Source organism: Papio anubis, chromosome 6 (genome assembly GCF_008728515.1).
Source record: "Papio anubis isolate 15944 chromosome 6, Panubis1.0, whole genome shotgun sequence".
NCBI lineage: Eukaryota > Metazoa > Chordata > Mammalia > Primates > Cercopithecidae > Papio > Papio anubis.
The window spans coordinates 82,190,321-82,212,242 of NC_044981.1; the positions used below are offsets into that span (position 1 = coordinate 82,190,321).

At 40.3% G+C, this 21,922-nt stretch overlaps 1 protein-coding gene across 1 annotated transcript in view; it reads left to right on the top strand.

Moving 5' to 3' along the window:
* The first annotated feature begins 1,168 nt into the window (after positions 1–1,168).
* The window catches only part of HTR1E (5-hydroxytryptamine receptor 1E), an 86,402-nt gene continuing 65,648 nt past the window's right edge, over positions 1,169–21,922 (top strand). Inside the window, exon 1 of the mRNA XM_021937578.2 lies at positions 1,169–1,777. The gene's annotated coding sequence lies outside the window, so the exon portion shown is untranslated. The remainder of the gene's footprint in view (positions 1,778–21,922) is intronic.

A 21,922-nucleotide genomic window follows, 5' to 3' on the forward strand; every position in this document is an offset into this window, starting at 1 on the left:
GAAGCAAATCACAATTCAAGACTATAGTTTACCAATCTTCCTTTCTCTTGTTCAGTGAAATTCCCCTGACATCCATCAGTCAGCCCCTGCTGGCCTTGAGAGGCACTCCAGAAGGCAGGAGGAAGGGCACATAGGCTTGCTTTTTGAACTTAAGAAGGGTTTCATTTGGTTTAGAATTGCCAAACTTCAAAAAATAAATAAATAACTTAAAGTGCTTTTCAGATCAGCCATAAGGCTGCAAACCAGAAAGAAAAGTGTGAGGCAGGTGTTTGGGGAAGCTACCCAAGTTGCCTACATGATTTCCAAGGTCCTTCCAACTCTAAGATGCGTGTATCAGGTTGTCTACAGACCATACTCTCTCCATAAGATTGTCTAGTTCATTTTATGGCTAGTCTGAACAATCTGATTTTCTTTTTTTACAATGGCAGGGACTCGATCCATGTGAAGCTTCAAAGTTGAGTAGCCCAGGTTCTCCACAGAGAATAACCAACCAGCCCTAAGGAAGCTTCTTTTAGCATTGCCAGGATTCTGTAAAGTCCCTTCCAGCTTAACTTTTCTGACCTTGCCGCAGCAGCACATCAAAAAGAACAGCCCCTGGCCCCCTAAGAAGAGCACAAAGCCCTCTGCCAACCTGAGATGGCACCCAGGTAGACTTCCCTAAAAAAAAAAAAAAAAAGGCAAGGCTGCTTCACCAGGTCTTTCAGCCCCAACCACTCCATCCTCCGTCTCCTTTTCTTCACTGCTTTCCCCATCTCTCTTCCCCACTTCCACTTTGACCCACCCCCATTTTCGTCCACTTCTCCCTCACCCCTTCCTTGTAATCTCTCTCCTTGAGGCGTTCTGAGGATGTTGACTGTAATCTCCCCTGGAGGAAAGCTAAGAAATGCACCTCCAGAGGGTTTGCCTGTTGGAGCCCCGCAGAGAAGGCGTGCAAATCTGTCAACCGCTGTTCCTCTCCCTCCTCAACCCAGGTTCTCTGCAGAAGAGGGGAGTAGGGTCTGCCCCCTTGTTGCATCTATTTTCCCCTTCTCCGCCAGGGCTGTGGCCCGCAAGGGGCTCAGGAGGTGAGTCCCTTGCACACACCGCCAACCCCGCAGGCCCCGTTTATAACACGGACAGCCCTGCCCTCTAGTGTTTGCAACCGGGAGCCCTGAGGCGCCATCAGCTCCATAATATCTCTTTTACAACCTAAGCAAGACCTGGAGCACCTCGGAGCTGCGACCTCCAGTTCACAACACCACCTGCCTCACACCCGGGCTCATCTTTTCATCCCACCCCCACCCCACCCCCCTCTCTGTTCACGGTGTCCTGGGAGGCTGCGACCTGCGTAGATGATTTAGCAGACTGCCCCTGCCCCTGCTTCTGCTCCTCCTCCTCCTCTTTCTTCCCCGCTCTCTCTCTCTCTGTCGCCTCCTCTTCCAGCCCAGGCGCCCAGACTCGGCGAAGCTCAGTGCCTGCCACCCGCGGTGCCTCGGGCTGCCCGGCGCGCCGCGCTCCCAGGTTCTGTCTCGCCGCACCCCGGCGGGCACTGGCGCGGGCAAGGACGCTGGCAGGGAGAACGCCCTGGGTTCAACGCATTCCTGAATCGAATGTTGAGAAAAGCAGTGCTTTGATCCAGCTCAGGAGAAAAAGGAGCGGGTTCCGAGTGAGACTTCTGGAGCCAGCGGGACGCCCCAGTTTGCCCAGTGCGGCACGGCTGCACTCACCATCCACAAGGTGAGGGGCGCACACCTTCCGGGACGACCTTGGCTTCTCTTCTTACCCGCACCCACTCCAGGTACTCTAGATCTGGCTTGGGAATGTTTGCCAGCTTTGAGGCGCAAAGGTGGCGGGAGTTGGGATGCGGGGTGTCGGAGGGAGACTATGAGGGTCGCCCAGGCACCGTGCCTGCCCCCTGGATTATAGTACTGAGCGCATTTCTTGTTCAAACAATTCCTCAAATGTGTGAACCTGAGAATCAACATCGTGTGTAACTGTGGTTTGAGCATTTCATCCCGCTTCCTTGCAAAAGGATTAGAGGCAGTTTAAAGATTAAATAGGTATGGAACGGGTGCTGCGGGGTGCCGGGGAAAACTTGAGTAGAAATCACAGGGAGGTGGTGTGCTCCAGGGACCCCGGGAGGACGGTGTGATTTCAAAGCCAGCTGATTAAAAAATCTTTGATTAGAAAGGACTGCAGATTGCTCCAGCCCTCAGAAAATAACTATGTGCTCAGTCCTGATAAAATACCCAGGTGAGGAGGTAACGGGACAGGCTCATTTTTTTTTTTAATACAAAATAAATCTTGGAAGTAAGAGTTAAGATGAGAAGTTTGATCTTAAGCCATCTCCACCCAACACTGCAAGGTGAGAGGCTGACCCCCTACCTAATGAAAATGAAAGGAAATTGAGTCTAAAGGGAAGTGATTCCAGCTCCTATCACAGGATCATAGTGGTTTTGCATCTATATGTATGTTTCTGTCTGTGCCCAGTTTTGGAAGAAAGGACCTTGTATTCAACCCAACGCTGCTTGTCCTTGAGTTAGAAGGATAAGGCAGAGGGTGTCAGCATCCCAAGGTGCTTCTTCCTAACCTCTCTTATTGTCCTTCCTTGCCTCCTGTACCAAATCTCTTGGGAAGGGAGCAGCCCAGAAGGAAGTAATAGATCGTCAAATGGGTTAGGAGAGCAGTGTTTTTTCAAAAATAATTTAGGCTCATTTCATCGTTCTTATGTTTTCCCTCAAAACTCTAAGCAGTACATCGTCCTAAGCTGAATTTAACATTGCTCCAGAATATATATTTACCATGGTTATACATTCAGACACAATATGCATAACCTTAAACAGCCAGGATGCACTTGTGAGTCAGGGGCTTCCCTTACTTAACCCTGTGCAAGAGAGGCAAAGCAGGCACCGGGGTCTGATTCCCTGTGCAGTCTCCTTCATGAGGAGCATATGTGAAATACCTTTGAAATACAGAGAAGATTGAGACAGCTTTTCTCTTTCTGGTACAGTTGTTTTCCTGCTGAATTCAATAAGATGACCCTGTCTTCAACAAATAAATGACTGGAGGCGTTTGAGGCCCATTTAACAAAAGCACAAAATATGCCTACCTCGGTTTTTTCTCCCTTCAGAGCTTTAGCCTCCAGCCCACGGAGTTATGATGATGAAGCTCACCTCCCAGGTGGGACTCAGATCAGTTTCTGTACCATATTTAAAACAGAGTATGTTGCTCATTTCTAAAATTGCATAGCACCTCACCACTAACTATTTTGCTGCATAGAGGTGGGAGAAGTACTTCTGCCCAGGTATTTCATCACTTTGAGAGCTATACAGAGAAACTCAATCAAATCCTGATTCACCATTGTTGATAGAACTTAATTATTGTGTCATCATCACCTGATATGGGCTGCAGAAGCTCCAAGGATTCTCAACTGAGATTTCTAATGACAACTAGAAAGGAGCCTTTTAAAGTGTAGCCATGACTCTAGTCATTAGGTATATGGATGTTCAAATATTCCCTTAGGTGACTGTTTTTGCTTTCATAACAATTTCCAGGGATGAAAACTTAGCAGATTATTTTTATAATGAAGAGTATTCAAATTAACAATGTGTATCCACCAGCTAACAAATTTTAAATTCCACAGAAATCAACATCACAAACATAGTAAGCTCAAGTTTTCATTCTTTCCTCTTCTGCCATAATGACTTCATTCAAGGCATAGTCCCAGATCAAGTGCATGGAGAGGATGGCTCATGTCTCTCAACATTTGCCCAAGGGAATGGTGCCTTCCTTGCAACTCAGCATGATGTCACCTTTGTTAGCCATTCTGGTGTCTATACAAAGTATTTGCTCTCCATTTCTTGTTATTGATGCCTGGTCAGAAGCAATCATATAAATAAGTTTCCATTCCTTTGAGGAAGATAACAAAGTCAGAATTTCTCAGAAGTGGTACCAAAGAAGAGACAAAATCTAGGATACGTCTCTAGTTCAGGTAACACTGCAGTGCATTTCCATTTCCTGCTGGGTTATTATTGAAGAGGGAAGTAAGATATATCATTGGCAGCACATTGTTCCCACCTGGCTCAAGCACCGCCCATTCCCCAGGTGGGCTCAATATGCTACCCCCACCACCACCAAGATACCAAGGCTTCAAATGAAAAGTAGATCTCAGCCAGGCATGATGGCTCACACCTGTAATTCCAACACTTTGAGAGGCCAAGGCGGGAGGATCACATGAGCCCATGAGTTCAAGACCAGCCTGGGCAATATAATGAGCTCTCGTCTCTACAACACATTTTAAAATGAGCCAAGTATAGTGGTGTGCACCTGTAGTCCCAGCTACCTGGGAGGCTGAAGTGAGAGGATTGCTTGAGCCCAGAAAACCAAAGTTGCAGTGAGCCAAGTTCATGCCACTGCACTCCAGCCTAGGTGACAGAGCAAGACTATGTCTCAAAAAAAAAAAAAAAAAAAGAAAAGAAAAGAAAGAAAAAGAAAGTGGATCTCTTTGCAGAAAGCCTCAGGCCCTGAACTTTTCTGTCATCTTCTCATTACTCAAGTGTCTAATTCCCTACATCTCACTTTTACACACAGGTCATTTTTTTTTCATGTTTGTTTTATTGCCCACCTTGGAATTCTATTTCTACACTACTCTTTAAAAGTGAAAGATCAAATCTAATACTCCAATGTGGGAAAGCATTCCCTCTATTTTTACAAGCTTATTTACACAAAAAAATAAGCTTGAGACTGATCAAAAGCTGACTTTCTACCAAATAGGAACTTATTTTTTATGTCATAAATTATCAAGGCCATCTCAAGGCAGAGGTGAGTTTAGCATCTCATGCTTTATGCTCCTTTCTTCTCCACCTACCAGATTTTTATTATGTGTGAAATTATATGAACATAAACCCCAGGAAAACATTGAAGATGAGTGTGCCACCATAAGTGACGAGGGGATAGATGAACAGGGAAGAGAAATGGGGCAGCAGCACTTTAGAATGACTTATTTCTCTCTTGTTTTTTCCTCCCCGAATCATTTTCTAAAACCGGTATTGTGGCCCCTAAATTTGGGGCTTAGGTCAGTCAACTTATAAAAGTTCATCTTCCTGGCGAGGAAAGGACTTTCATCAAAATCCCAGCTACTTTTTATTCATTCTCACATTTTGTGGATTAAGAAACTGAGAACCAGAATTTATAGAGATCATTCAATCAACTGTCATATTCCTGGATCACAACAAATTGATAAAATTCTTGAGAACCCTCTTTCTAATACAGATTGACTGTAATTTTGTCTTTCTTTTTTAGTTCTCTTATTTTCTCTTATTTCTCTTATCCACTGTGGATTATCTGGTTTACTGCAGTCCTTACCCAAATAGATGTCAGTGTTTTTGTCCCGTTGTTGTATTGCCCTAAAACACGTCAAATGAAAAGTACACATAGCCAACTGGACACTTTAATAGGTTTATTGTTAGCACTCCCTCATGTTGATCAATTCTCACCACATGAAGCTATAGGATTAGGAAGACAAAATCCTTTAGAAGAGGCTGTAAAACCTAATCCTGCATCTGGATCATTTTTAACTACAAGTTGTAAGAGGAATGAACATCTCTGGATTTCTAGTTATCAGTGCAGACCAGATGGAAGGCCTTTATGAAATCTGGTGTGAGAAGGAGAGCATTTTATAGCAAGAAGAAAATATCTTGAGAATTAGTGACCAGCAGCAGCAGCTAGCTATTCTAAAACTCTCAGATCCTCCTAATGACCCCATCTACCTAAAGTGCCCAAATAAAGTAAAACCAGACCCCATGAAACATCTTTCCTCAGATGCAGCTGTTCTTTATTGCTTTATCAGATAATGAGCATGTGGTGATATTTCCAAGAGATTTGGGAAGGATCTGACACAAACATTAAAGTATAGGTTTTTTTAGGATAGCCTATCCAAGAAAGTTAAATTTGTGTCAAGATTCACATTCTTGGGAATTGAAGACAAGCCAGAGTGTCTTTTTGAAGTAAACACCAAATAGATAGTGAGATTGACAGAGAATAACTCCCAAAAAGTGACTTTAGCTGCAATATCCTAATAATGTTCAGAGTCATGAGTTCATTCACCTGCACTTGTAGGGAAGCGAAAAGGAAGAAGGAGGTAACATATGCTGAGTGTCGGCTATGTTTCAGGAACTATGCTAGGAGCTGCACGTATGTTCTTTTGTTTAATGCTTACAAAAGCACTTCAATGTAAGTATTATTGGCCTCACCATTCAATCATTTATTTAAAAATTATATATATCCTCCATCTACCTAGCCTGCTGTGCTTTTACAGAAGTGCAAAAAACTCAGAGTGGCAGTGAACACACATGGGAGAAAAACAAAAGAGAAAGTTTGAGAAGTGTGTGTGAGTCATGGAGAGGAGCCTATCAAATTCCTCTTTACCTTCAGAGGAATCATTTAACAATGTTGGTGTTTTGTTTTATTTGAGACAGAGTCTCTCTGTGTTGCCCAGGCTGGAGTGCAGTGGCACAATCACGGCTCACTGCATCCTCAAGCCGGCAGGCTCAAAGGATCCTCTCACCTGTCTTCCAAGTAGCTAGGACTACAGGCACAGGCCACCATGCCTGGCTAATTTTTTTTTTTTGGTAGAGATGGGGTCTCCTTATGTTGCTGAGGCTGGTCTCAAACTCCTGGGCTCAAACAATCCTCCTGCCTCGGACTCCCAAAGTATTGGGATTATGAGCATGAGCCACTGCACATGGCCCATTGTAGAATTTTTAAAGGTACTTGTGAAGAATAATACACATACAGAAAAGCATACACATCGTAAGTGTTAAACTCAGTGACTTTTCTCAAAGTAGGCATACCTACGTAACTACCCACTGCCAAGATAAGAAATAGAACATCACCACTATACAAATTCCTTTCCTATTCCCACCCAGTCATGACTTCATCCTCCTCCTTAAACGGAACCTACCTGACTTCCAAGATCACAAATCATTGTAACTCTCATATACATGTAGATCATATGGAATGCTCTCTTGTCATTTGATTCAATGTTGTATTCATGAGATTCATTCATGTGGATGGTAATACCAGAGGCTTGTTTATTTTTTGTTGTTATATAATGTTATGTTATATAAATATGTCACAATTTAATTACACATTCCACCACTGATGTACATTTGGGTTGTTTCTAGGTTTTTGCTATAATGAATAACACATTATAGTATCTCAAGCTATTAGCTAAGACGATTAGTTTGGTGTTAGGGAGAGTTCACTCTGGCTGTAACATGGAGTTGAAGGGAGTGGGCCTGGTAGAGGCAAAGGCTACAATGAGAGCCCAAACCGAGGCAGTAACCGTAGACATGGAGAGAGAGAAACGGAAACCAGATGAATTTCGGCTATAGAAGAAGGAAATGATAATGTGTTGAGATTCAATGGATGTGAGGAGTGAAGGGAAGGATAGAATGCAGAACAACTCCTAAATTTCTAAACCTGTAGATAATGTTTCCTTTCGCCATGACTGAGAACACAGGAGAGTGAAAAAGAACGTATGTACTGAATCTCAGAAAGGCTAAAAGGATTGCCCAAGGTGACTCCAAACCTGTGCTTCTGCACAGATTATTTTCTCACTATGTCTTTTCTCACATAGTTCTCACTATGCCCCTTCCTCCTACAACAGCCCCCATCCCCACCTGCAAATGGTAATGGGTAGCCACCTAAAAAGGAATATGACTACTTCATATTTCCTGAACGGGTGAGCTATGAATCATTTGCTTTTCCCCTCAATTTTGTCTCCCTTTAGCAGCACAATTACAAAAACGAAGGAGGTGTTGATCAGTTAAAACTTTGTTTTACCTTTTAGACTACAAGATAGAATTCAGGAGAAATGAATGGATATAAAGGAAGTGGAATTTGTGGAGGGTAGTCTTTGGCTGGCTGGTTCAAGAGGACACATCCAGTTAACAAAATGTTCAGAGAGTCGGTTCCAACCCTTCATGGCAGAACTTTCTAACCATATCTGAAAATACAAGTAGATTGTCCATACGGTGTGTTCTTTACATCATTAGAAGTAATTAGGCACAGCCTAGGCAGCAGAGTGAGACTTCGTCTCAAAAAAAAAAAAAAAAAGAGTGATTAGGCAATGTCTTTGGGGGCATATGTCAGGTTGGGTTCTCCAAGAAAAAGGCTCTGAGATGGGGTTTAGTATGCAGGATGTTTATTAGGAAATGCCTTTGGGAACCACACTGAAGGAATAAAAGAAGGACGCAGGATTGGGTTGTGCTACAAAATGGGCCCAACAACATTCAAAGCTGACTCCATGGTGAGCAACTCTGAGCTAAAAAGATCCGTGAGAGTTGTCCCAAGATGGGCCAAAATAGGTCTTCCTTTCTCCCATAGTCACTGAGTGTGGTCTTCTCCCGGAAAGGCATGCTCTTGGGGGAGGCAGCTTTCTCCAGCTGAGGACATTCCTGAAGGGGCTGACAGTCGAAGACTGTTCTGACAGCAAGACCAACAGCTGGGGCTACAATGAGAGGCAGAAATCTTGATGAACATATATGACCCCTTGATGAACAACTTCTCTTAAGAGGGTAGAAAAGGTATACTGATAACTTTCTTCAGTGGGAACTTTATAGATGATCCTAAAGAAACTGCGTTTTGCGGGGGTTGTGTGTGTGCATGTGTGTGCATGATGGTATCGTATTTAATGCTTGAAATAAACTTCACTATAGCTTTTTCATGGTTGGACCTGCATGACAACTGAAATACAACAAAAAACTGCTCATGAAAAACCTCCCTTTACTATCTCTGCCTGTTCAACTCAGTGATTGTATCCTGGAAACAAATTTTATGCTGTGCACTTTTCAAAAAGGGGCTAACTGAAGAACCTTTCCCAGGCAGAGCAGACTCTGCCAGGGAAGATTCCTTCTCTCACATCAGACACAGCAGCCCTTATGCCTCTGACTTCATGATTCATTCTGTCTTTGCTTTCGATGCTGGGACTGCTGCCCCTGGCTTTCACACACCTGTGTTCAGTGAATTCCTACCAAGAGCCACTCCACAAAATTTTTATGACCTAGAAAGGGCAGAATTACAGTCTGTTTTCTGCCTCCATCCCAGCTCTATTCCTGGATATGATTGACTTTCTCCTTTACTTTGACCTCCTTTAGGAAATAGTTTTGGTATCTGCAAAAACATCGTTATTAAAGAAACATGGGGTTGTTAAAGCATGCCATTGGCTATTTGACCTTTGTTGTGTTAATTTTCTGTTACATCCTTATTCCAGTTCTCCAGTTCACTTCTCTTATTTGTAATTTAATGCTCTCCCTCACTTTGTTCTTATCATGACCCAAAATAAATTATTTGCCCAGTCTGCACCTCAGTTGTCGCATCTCTAAAATGGAAATAGCAACCCCTGCCTTCAATACCAGGTGGAAGGAGTAAAGAAAGAGTGATGCTGCATAGGCGGGGAAGAAATAATAGGTGTTATTACAATTAATATCTTCATTATTATTCCCATGAGATGAGTTGTATAAATAATCCTGGCCTTAATCTAGGTGAAGTGTGTGGTGCTGGCCTTATAGAAAATAAAGACAGATAAGTACAGGCTGAGTTTCACTGCAGTGAACCCTGTCGACAAGATTTGTTCTCTTTTAATTCCCAAACTTTGCCTCAGATCAGGTACAGCCTCAAGACCTAGCGCATGCCCTTGAGTGCTATCTTCTCTAACCATGAATCCCCAAACTCTGAATCCACTGACACATTATTTCTTTATGCATGCAGGAAAAGAGACCAGTCCCTGTCTGTCACTTTGGAGTTCCATTTGCAGTTGCTCTGCACCCACAGAGTCACATGAATTCTGTATGTTCTATAATGATGCTTCTCAAACCTTAGTGTGCAGAAGAATCACATGGAAAGCATGTTAAACCTCAGACTCCTGGCCCCCACCTGTAAAGCTTCTAGTCAGTAGTGTGGGGTAAAGCCAAGAATGTGCATTTTTAACAACCTTCCAGGTGATGCTGATGCTGCTAATCTGTAGACCACACTTTGGGTAGCGTCGATCTACAGGGTTCTGCATGATGTACAAAAAAATGTGTCTATTACAACCACATAAACAAAAACCACATAACAGAACTTACTCTCAAAGAGCTAGCCCTGATTATAGACATGTCATCTTTAAGCAGGAAAATATGTTGCAAATATTTTATTACCAGAATTTTCTTTATGGGGAACTCAAATTGTCTTTAAAAATGAGTAAGAATATCACATCGATGAACTAAGGGTCAGCTGAAAATTTACCAAAAGTTTATAAAGTTCAACATATATCCATAGTTTCTTTAAAATTCTTAGAAAACTAGGAATAGAAAGGAACAATTTTTCACAATGAGGATGTCCTTCTCAAACAATTGTCAACATGCTATTAGTAAAACACCGTAGAGATACTAAGTAGGGATGCCTAGCTACTTCCGCATGCATTATTTGCAACAACATAATCATAGGGATTTATATTATGCTTCAATACTGTAGGGCAGGAAGGAGGGACGGGAGGGAGGGAGGAAGGAAGCTGTAAGGAAGAAAGGAAGGAATGGAAGAAAGGAAAGCCCACCTCATGTGAAGGAAGGAAGGAAGGAAGGAAGGAACGGACAGGAAGGAAGGACTCCACATTCCAAACTCATCCCTCTGGATTCAATAATATTTATCCTACATGATTTCTGACAGTGTCGTTTGTCATTGTAATTAATTATTTCCTGTAAGTAGACAAGAATTGTATACTTACTCAAGTACCTTACATTTTAAACTTTATTACATAGTGCTAATTTTAATGTTGAACTCTGCCCTAGTCAAGGAAGTATTTGTCACCTAACACAAGAATTTGATATAGAGTAATCCATAAACACTATCCTACCATATAGTTCATCACAATTTAACATTCAAGGAAAGAAGCATGATTTCCTCTTTTATTATGCTTTCATTTGAGCTGTTTTAACTTTCTTATTCTTTCCTTCTGAGCCTAATTCAGTTCCTTATGCAGATGCTCTAAAAATCAAGCATTAAATATGTAACTTAATTTATAATTAGCAAATAAATCATTTACAAGATACATTCATATTGGCAAGCATATTTTATTTCACAGATTGTAAACTGGTAAAACAAGGTAATCTCCTCACCCTCTCTGCAATACAGTAAGCCTGTTTCTAAGACTACCCGAGGTTTTACTTTATGTCCTAGCCATTGGAGAACCAGACTGTACTGACCCCAGGGTTTGGTGACTTACATATAAATGAAGCATCTTACCAAGAAGGGATGAAAAATGACTTTAGAGGAGGCAAAACTCTCAAAGCTCACAAGACTTGATTAGTTTCAGCGTGGTGACAGAGGCAATGCTCTTGTGATGCAGATGGAGTAATTTCTCCAGCACAAAAGATGTCCAGCCAGGTCCCACTGGCTTTGAGATAATCTCTCACATTGTGTTAAGTGTACTGAGTGCTCTTTCTCTTTTTTTTTTTTTTTTTTTTTTTTTTTTTTGGAGTGTGGTTTTGCTTTTTTTCCCGTGTGCTGTGGTGAGGTCTCTGCTAGCTCCGCCTCCCGGGTTCACGCCATTCTCCCGCCTCAGCCTCCTGAGTAGCTGAGACTACAGGCGCCCGCCACCACGCCCGGCTAGTTTTTTGTATTTTTTTTAGTAGAGACGGGGTTTCACCATGTTAGCCAGGATGGTCTCGATCTCCTGACCTCGTGATCCACCCGCCTCGGCCTCCCAAAGTGCTGGGATTACAGGCTTGAGCCACCGCGCCCGGCCTGAGTGCTCTTTCTCAGACTTACGTACCATTAGCATGCATTTAATTAACAATGATTACATATTATTATCATTACCACATATTCCTGTTATATTAAAATACATGAAATTTGTAGCTATGTTTTGCCTGTTTAGTAAAATAAGTCTGAATCTAAGGGTGAGAGGGTCTACACACAGCCGAGAGGATGGGGTATTAACCCAGGCCTGTGTGAAGATATTTGCATCTCATGGAATGCTCTCCAGAGAACAAATTGACCTGCCCTGTGGATATCAGCTAACCTCTCACCAGCTTCCTCAGGGCTTGCTGAATGTACAGTGAGTGCCACGGTGCCAGCGTGGCAGTGAAACACAGGCTCAACTCTACGGACCTGGGGTCAGAAAGCCCGGGTTAATACCCCATTCTCTTGGCTGTATGAGCTGCATGGTCTGTCATCATTACAATGGGGACAATCATACATGCCCTGTCTACCTCAGCCTCCTTTCACGGAAGTTTCTCAAAACAAAGTATGTATTATGATTCATTGTCACCTGTGATGTCAAACTGCACCCTGTGTTATACTCCTAGGGGGTAACACAGCATGGGGCTCAAGCCCAAGCTCCGGAGTCCAGAAAGCCAGGTTCATATCCCAGCTCTGCCATCCATTAACTGCTTTCACATCTCTACACCTCAGTTTCCTCATCTGTTAGGGCTCACATAACAGTACCATGTCATAGGGCTATTATGAGGGTTAAATATGTGTTATCTATGTGTTATCATTATCTATTGCTAAATAATAAATTACCCCCAAACCTAATGGCGTAAAGCAACAGATTTTTATTATCTCTGTTATCATAGTTCTATGGGTTGGGAATCTGGGTATGGCTTAGCTAGGTCCTCTGGCTCAGGTCTTTCACTCACAAGCTGCCAAGTTTCAACCGAGACTGCAGACATCTCAAGGCTCAACTGGGGAAAGATATGCTTCCAAGCTCACTCATGTGGCTGTTGACAAGCCTAAGGTCCCAGCTGGCTGCTGGCTGTAGACATTCTTTTGCTACCACATGGACCTCTCTATAGGGCTACTAGCAAAACAGAGTGCTTCTTGCAGATGTTGCAGCTTACTCTCCTTGGAGCAAGGGCTAAGATTGAAAGACGGCAAAATGGAAGCCACGGTCCTTCTGTAACCTGATATCAGAAGTGATATCCCATGACTTCTGCTGTGTTCCTCATTAGAGACAAGACACTAGTTCCAGCCTAATTCAAGGGGAAGGGATTACACAGTGGGAGGAATACCTAGAGGAACCAAATCATTGAGAGCTGCCTGAGATACTGCCTGCCACAATATGGTAACACATGAGAAGCTGTTTGATAAAGACTCAATTCAGTGTCACCATAGTTTTATCTCATAGTCATGTTCTCAGACTGAAATCAGATAATCTATGTCAAAGAATTTGTAAAATATAAAGCTCTACACAATATCAACATTTTATGAGTTTTATTAATGCTGAGAATCCAGTTCCACTTTATAGGTGGTGATATAAGAACAGCAAATCAATGATTAAGAGATGCGAATTCTACACATTGCTCTGTGTGTGACCTTGGAAAAGCCATTTATTTGTTTCATACCTTAGTTCTCTCATAAAAGTGATGATAATAACAGACTTACCAGGATAAAATAAGATAATAGACAGCCATGCAGCAGCACATTGACAATATTTTGGTCACCCACAAACCACATATATGACGGTGGTCCCAGATTATAATGGAGCTGAAAAATTCCTACAGCCTAGTGACATCATCGCTATTGCAATGTTGTGGTAGCACAATGTATCCCTCATGTGTTTGTGATGAGGCTGGTGTAAACAAACCTGTGCTGCCAGTTGTATAAAAGCATAGCACATACAATTATGTATAGTACACAATACTTGCTAATGATAATAAACAACTATGTTACTGGTTTATATATTTACTGTACTATACTTTTTATCATTATTTTGGGGTGTGTTCCTACTTAATAAAAAAAAAAGTAAAAAGAAGTTTAACTGTAAAACAGTCTCAGGCAGGTGGTTCAAAAGGTATCCCAGTAAACAGCCTTGTTATTACAGGAGATGACTGCTCCATGCATGTTATTGCCCCTGAAGGACCTTCCAATGGGACAGGATGTATAAATAGATACAGTGATACTGATAATCCTGCGCCTGTGTAGGCTGAGGCTAATGTGTCTGTATCTTAGTTTTGTTTGTTTGTTTGTTTGTTTGAGATGGAGTCTCAGTCGCCCAGGCTGGAGTGCAGTTGCGCAATCTCGGCTCATAGCAACCTCCGCCTCCCAGGTTCAAGCGATTCTTTTGCCTCAGCTTCCTAGCAGCTGGAATTACAGGCACTCGCCGCCATGCCCAGCTAATTTTTTGAATTTTTAGTAGAGACAGGATTTCACAATGTTGGCCATGCTGGTCTCGAACCCCTGACCTCAAATGATTCGCCCGCCTCAGTCGCCCAAAGTGTTGGGATTACAGGCGTGAGCATCTTAGTTTTTAACAAAAAAGTTTGAAAAGGAAAGAAAAAATTTAAAGTTTTAAAAATGAAAAAAAGTTTATAAAATAAGCTTATAAATAATGAGAATATTTTTGTATAGCTATACAATGTGTTTTAAGCTAAGTATTATTGCAAAAAGAGTCAAAAAGGCTTTTTTAATTTAAAATTTTTGTGGGTTTTGTTTTTTTTTTTTTTTTTTTTTGAGATGGCATTTCGTTCTTGCCTCCCAGATTGGAGTGCAGTGGTGTGGTGATCCCAGTTCACTGCAACCTCTGCCTCCCCAGTTTCAAGCAATTCTCCTGCCTCAGCCTCCCAAGTAACTGGGATTACAGGCATGTGCCACCACACCCAGCTAAATTTTGTATTTTCAGTAGAGATGGGGATTCACCATGTTGGCCAGGTTGGTCTCAAACTCCTGACCTCAGGTGGTTTACCTGCCTTGGCCCCCCAAAGTGCTGGGATTACAGGCATGAGCCACCACACCCGGCCTAATTAAAAAGTTTATAAAGTTAAAAAGTTATAGTAAGCTAAGGTTAACCTATTATTGGAGAAAGACAAAATGTTTTTTACAAATTTGGTGTAGCTTAAGTGTACAGTGTTTTTAAAGTCTACAGTAGTGTACACTAATGTACTAGGCCTGCATATTCGCTCAACACTGACTCACTGACTCATTCAGAGCAGCTTCCAATCCTGCAGACTCCATTCATGATAAGTTCCCTATACAAGTGTCCCATTTTTTATCTTTATACCATATTTTTACTTTACCTTTCTACGTTTAGATATGTTTAGATACACAAATATCATTGTGTTACACTTGCCTACAGTATTCAATACAGTAACATGCTGTCTGGCTTCGTAGCCTAGAAGCAATAGACTATGCCACATAGCCTAGGTGTGCAGTAGGCTACACCATCTAGGTTTGTGAAAGTACACATTCTGATATTCACACAATGATGAAATGGCCTAACAATGCATTTCTCAGAATGTATGATGCATGGTTATATATAAAATTATGCTGAAATCTAAAAAAATTAGATGATGGTAATAATAACAATGATGAAGATGATTATATGTTTCAACTTCTACTCCATGGTCCTTTGAGGACAACTGAAGTAACTAGATATGATTTTCATCAGTTATGTTTTAAGTATATGTATCAAATCCAGCTACTCCAAGTTTTACAATGACTTTATATGGTTTAATCTTATCTTGCTGGACACATTAGATATGCTCCCCTGAAAGGTGGTTTGCAAACAGAATTTTTAGAAACTGAACCGTAATTAAAATGCACAGAGGCCGGGCACAGTGGCTCACCCTTGTAATCCCAGCACTTTGGGAAGCCAAGGCAGGCGGATCACCTGAGGTCAGGAGTTTGAGACCAGCTTGACCAACATGGAGAAACCCTGGCCCTACTAAAAATACAAAATTAGCCGGGCATGGTGGCGCATGCCTGTAATCCCAGCTACTCAGGAGGCTGAGGCAGGAGAATCGCTTGAACCCAGGAGGCGGAGGTTGTGATGAGCCAAGATGGCGCCATTGCACTCCAGCCTGGACAACAAAAGCGAAACTCCATCTCAAAAAAAAAAAAAGAAAATGCACAGACAATGTTTCTATGTATCTAGTGGAATTTTACAATGCTTGTCTCATCTTGTGATATCATTAATATTTTTGTAATATAAATAATCCTTATCTTACTATTTTAATTTTCTGGCATTATAGCAAGTGCCCTTGAATTGGGCACACCTGTATAAATATTTATAGTTACTTAAGAACTCACTAAACAACCTTTTGAAGTAGGCAAATAAAACCAGCTCTTGGTTATCTCAAAGAGTTCTTTTTGTTTGATTCTTGTGTTATCTACATTTCTTCTTTCACTGTAAATTGGCATAAATTCGGCAGATGCAAAACAAGTGAAGTTCAAACTCCTCCATTCACCACTTTAAGGGATTTTTTTTTCTGCTTATAAGTATATTACATGTTCATTGTAGAAAATTTGGAAATGCAGAAAGGTATAAAAAATGTAGTTAAAGTTATTCTTATTGCCACCACTAAGAGGTAGCCACGATTGATACTTTGATGAATTTCTGCCTTACTGCTTTCCCTCTCTATAGGAAGAAAAGAGTGGTTTCTTTTTCAATTAAATCAGGAGTATGTTATATACTTTTCTTGTATTCTGCTTTTTTTAATTAACATTATTTTTTAAATGGTATTTCCATTTATTGATTCAACAACATAAATTAGTAAATATTGACTATATCCAAAGTGGAATTTGGATGAACTGTAAGAAATATAGTTAATAATTGAATTCAGATTTTTTAAATCAATTCCAACAATTGTGAAGTCGTTTTGGTTTTTTTTTTCCTTTTTTTTTTAATTTTACTTTAAGTTTGGTGATACATGTGCAGAACATGCAGGTTTGTTACACAGGTGTACATGTGCCATGGTGGTTTGCTGCACCTATCAACCTGTCATCTAGGTTTTAAGCATGCGTTAGGTATTTGTCCTAATGCTCTCCCTCCCCTTACCCTTTACCCCGCAACAGGCCCCAGTGTGTGATGTTCCCCTCCCTGTGTCCATGTGTTCTCATTGTTCAACTCCCACTTATGAGTGAGAACGGGTGGTGTTTGGTTTTCTGTTCCTGTGTTAGTTTGCTGAGAATGATGGCTTCCAGCTTCATCCATGTCCCTGCAAAGGACATGAACTCATTCTTTTTTACAGCTGCAAACATTATCTATTTAATAAGTTTCACATATAATTAAGTATTATTTGAAAACATCATTTCTAATAAGTATATAATATTCTGTTGTATGGATATACTATATCTTATTTAACCAGTCATTACTATTGGACTTTTAGGTGGTTGCCAGTTTTTAATACTAGAAAATTATAGCATGTAAAGAAAATTTTTACATAAGTCTTTGTCATTCATTATTCTAGTTATCTATTCTAGTTATCTTAGTACAAGTAGCAAAGGAGTCCTTGAAGTCACTAGGGGGAAATGAGGTTTGGTAATCCAAGTATAAATATACACACCACAGTCTTCTCTTCCCTCTTCCCTACCACTTCCTCTCACCTCCCACTGGCAGAAATTTGCAGACTTTTAGTGCTGGAAATTGCTGAAGTAACAATCTAATTGGGGTGGCCATCTGTTGTTTTTGGCCCATATGGTTCAGGTAACACTGAATGCACCCTTGGCTCCAAGAGTGACAGGGGACCCAGGCCCATCCAAACATCTTGTTCTCCAGGGCACTGTGATTGGTTCAGGGATGGGCCATGGTCCAAGCAGACCAATTGGAATCAATGAGGCTCAGTTGAGAGGTGTTCAGGTGCCGTCATCTCCATTGGATTTGGAGATTTAAGGATACATGCCAGGAATTGCAGGGACCCAACATAAGGGGAGTGCCTCCTGAGGATAAAACTTTACACGGAGGAAGGAAGAGCCAAGAGATAGAGAAAGATTCTTGACTTATTATTTAAGTTTCTGGATCCACCTGTGCCTGATCTACCCTTGACACTGAAGTTTCATGAGCAAGTAAAGTCTCCTACTTACTTACGCCAATTTAAGAAGATGTCTGTCATTTGTCTTTTAAAAGGTCTTTAATAATCCAGAGATTTTTACCCTCTCAATTGATGAAAATGAGTTGTAGTTCAGACAGATTCTGGAGCTGAATCCTAGTTCCATCACTTGACAGTGTAACGAGGGAAGGTTACATGACCTTGCCCCAGTCAGCTTCCCTACCTATAAAATGAAAATAATGCTAACACTTATCACCTCAGAGGGGGTTTGCAGGGTTAAGTAAGTTCATATGTGAAAAAGTGCTTAGAACAGTACCTGGCATATTTTAATTACTATGTTAAGTGTGACCCTGCTGCTGCTGCTGTTGTTATTTTGAAGGCGGAAAGAAAACACTGGAGAGTAAATGACCTATTTCACTCATGCAGAGATTTAGCAGCCAAGCTAAAATTCAAACTTAGGTCTTCTCTTTTCTCTTCTTGTTGTTCTTTCTCAAGAGCTAAGTGTATCATCATCTTTATGATATATTTGAGCATTAAGCTTTCAGAAGTTTCTGTCCACATATTTGAACATTTCTGTCAAAAGTTTTTGAGGTAGACCAGGACACCAGAAAATAAGTTTAAGTTACTGGCAATAACCAGATGCTACTGTAGGATTATAGGTTATCATAACTTGTAACTAAAAATTATGAGTTTTATTATAATAAGTTTAATTAAATGTATCTAATTTTAACATTACAATACATTTTATTACTATAATTTCTACTTTAACAAGTAACTGTACCTTTCACAGTGTTTTATTTAGTACCTTTCACAGTGTTGTTGTTTTTTTAATATACCTTCCTATTAAACCAGTTGCTCTTCGCAGAATGCTTGAATCATTTGGCTCTTGGTTAGTAGGCTCCCGTTACCTAACCAAGCACTGAGTGAATGTACTTACTGGGGAGGCAGCTGGTCTCTCCCAAATGTAAATCAGATTTCATCATGTCTGGCTTGGAGAGAACGTGGCATATGGCAAATGAAGACACAGCTGCTTAGTGAAATTTTCCATCACAAATTAGTCTAATACCTAAATACAGAGTGAATAAAACATTTTCTAAATAAGAATATTATGCTCAAATTCATAATCATTGTTAAATATTAAGAGTCAGGTTATTCCCTTGACTTATATAAAATTTCACTATTCTGCTTGAAAAAGTACATGTTATCTTATATTTAATGTCATACTATTCAAATCCAGGCTGCCTTTCAACTTCTATTATTTAAAAATATTTTCAGATATCTGCATTGCCTGTTATTAAAATGCAAACTATTCTTTGAGTAGAGAACCTTTCTGTAAGGCCTTAAAAGGTTCTGATAGAGCTGAAGTGCACGGAAGGAATGACAGTGTGGTGGGAAGGTCCATGGCCTTAGGGGGAATGGGTGGGAGCCTAAGCTTTGGAGCAGTTAGGTTGGAATTCAGACAAAGCCCTTCCACTTCTAGGCTGCAAAGGCATTGAACAAAGTACTTAACTACCCTCTGCCTCAGTTCCCTTATCTGTGATAAGAATAATATCATGTAATGATAATACAAAACATCATAGGATTGTCAGAATCGAAATGAGAAAATGTATGCAATGTTCTTAGCATAGTACCTGCCATATAATAGGCACTCAAAAATAATAAGACCTGCTTCATCACTGGCTCTAAAGTTTTGTCAAGTTGGTTTCATAACCCTAAAAAGGCTATCAAATCTTCCTGGGCCTCAGTTTTGTCATTAGGTGAGTAAATTGGACCAAATTATATAAAAAGTGCCTTTGGGGGGTTAAAATGCTATTACAATGCCCATACACATTGGGGTAAACCAAAAATCTATAACAGGGGCAAACTTGGGAAGATTTTTTTCAAATCTGTTTTTCTACATTGAAATTGAGCTGCATCCATTCTCCAAAGGTGATCATCTTTAATAATAAAGCAAGGTTTGTCTATTTATAACTTTTTATCGATCCAGTGCTCAGATTTTTCAGCACCATTTGGGGAGGACTGTTCAATGGCTCATTGCAGAAAACCTTCTTTGTCATGATGATTTTGATAATACTATTGACATTCTTTCAGATTCCAGAGTGAGTCTTTGTCATGATCAAAGGGCTCATGATGCTGATAACACAGACAAAAGTAACCAGTTCAAGAATTAACTTGGTTAATGAGGATCACTAATACAGATAATTTCTTCCTAATTGTTTTGGCGGGATGCATTATTTGGTTGAGTGTATTATCTTGTTTACACTGATCAAGCTAGAGTGAAACTCTTCTTATCAGCCCTTAACTATGTCCTTTACCAACACGACTTTGAAATATTTGTTTTCTTTTCATGAAGAGCTTTTAAATTTTTTGCCTGGATTCCAAAGTAAGAAATCAGTTTAAATGGCATAACTTTCAAACTAGACTTCTGAAAGACTTTATGCATCACCATTAAATCTGAATTGATATTTTTCCTTAAAAGGTGCAACTTTTCTATTTCCTATGTAAATAACTGTGACTCTGTTGATTTATAAACTCCAAGAACAATTACCGCTGGGGAAAAAGACAGGATAAAGGAGCGTTTGTTAAGCAGATATAATATTTTGAACTGATGATAATGTTTCCCTTACAAAACATGCTTGTATTAACTGATACTTATACTCATTTTTGAAAACTGAATTACAGATTTATGAAAGATATATTCAAAGCTTAATTCACTGAAAGAAAAAAATAGATATCTCTATTGAAATATCCCCTAAGAAGTAGAAAAATATTTTTGTTCAGGTAATATAAATAGAATAATGCAAATAAGAATGTCACCTGAATTTTAAGTAACATACAGTATATTTGGACCCCAGATTGACAATTGGCAACAGTACCAGAAAATAAACTAGAAATTAGATGCAGCCAGGCCTTGGCAAATATCTTTTTATACTGTTATTAAGAAACTCATAATAACTGCTTTCTCATTGATGTGCACTTTCCTTAGTTGACACTCTCTTGATTACAAGTAGAAGATGCCTACTTTAAATTATCCTTAATCATGAAGGGAATTTATTAGAAGATCCAGGATATTTGGTGAAACTCAAGAGCTAGAGTTAGCTACTAGGAAATTATCAGGAATCTAGAACCTTATTTTTCTCTTCCCTTTTCTCTTTCCAAGACTGGCTTTCAATATTTCTACACACATGTGACTAAATGTAGGTGTCCCATAGCTCCTTAGTTTCAATTTCGGGATTCAAACAACTCACAGAGAAAACCAACGAGCATCTCTCATTCACAGCTCAAATTCCTAGAAATAAAGGGATTTTGGCCCCGCTATAGTTAGCTTTCTATCCCTAGCCCATCAACAGTGGTGCAAACATAGGTGCTGGGAATCTAGTCTTAGCAGAAGTGGAACAGTATGCAGAAAAAGGGGGATCTGGTTGTACAGACACCCCAAAAAAGTTGTCTTTTCTTCCTTTTGGCTTACACATACACACACACACACACACACACACACACACCCCTACCATTCTTCCCATTTATTAAAAGGTCTCCCTGCCATATATGACTTAACCATCTTACACTGAACTACACTCTCATTCACCCTCTTCCTAAAGGGGATAATCCAATCCATCATATCTAGCAACTGAATCCTAAAATGTCATCAATAGGCCCCTCTTCACAAAATGAACAATCCCCAGAATAGTCCATTTTTTTCTGTAGATTAGCCTTCATTTTGTTCAGAAAAATAGTTTTCTCTTTTTATTCTGCAACATAATGATTAAATGGTAAAATTAGAAAGTTATCAATAGAACCACAAACATTCCCACTCAAAAAATGATTACAAGAAGCAAAAATCTCCACAGCAACATCATACATTGGGTTACCAGACCAGAGAATATGTTGCATCCTGCAGGACAAGGATTGCAAGAAAGGTAAAGAGTAGGATAAATAGGTTTTATGGGCTTCCATTATTGTTGGGGTGGCTTCCTTCCTAAATCAAGTGCTTCACTACAATGTAAAGAAAATAAAGTTAACTTCTCTGCATGCTGCCTTGACTGACTCAGCCAACCAGTTTCATATTCTTTATGTAGCTATGTTAACTGTAGCTCTCTCTACTGATACAATTTCTCTCTTAGTCAAGATCCTTTTAG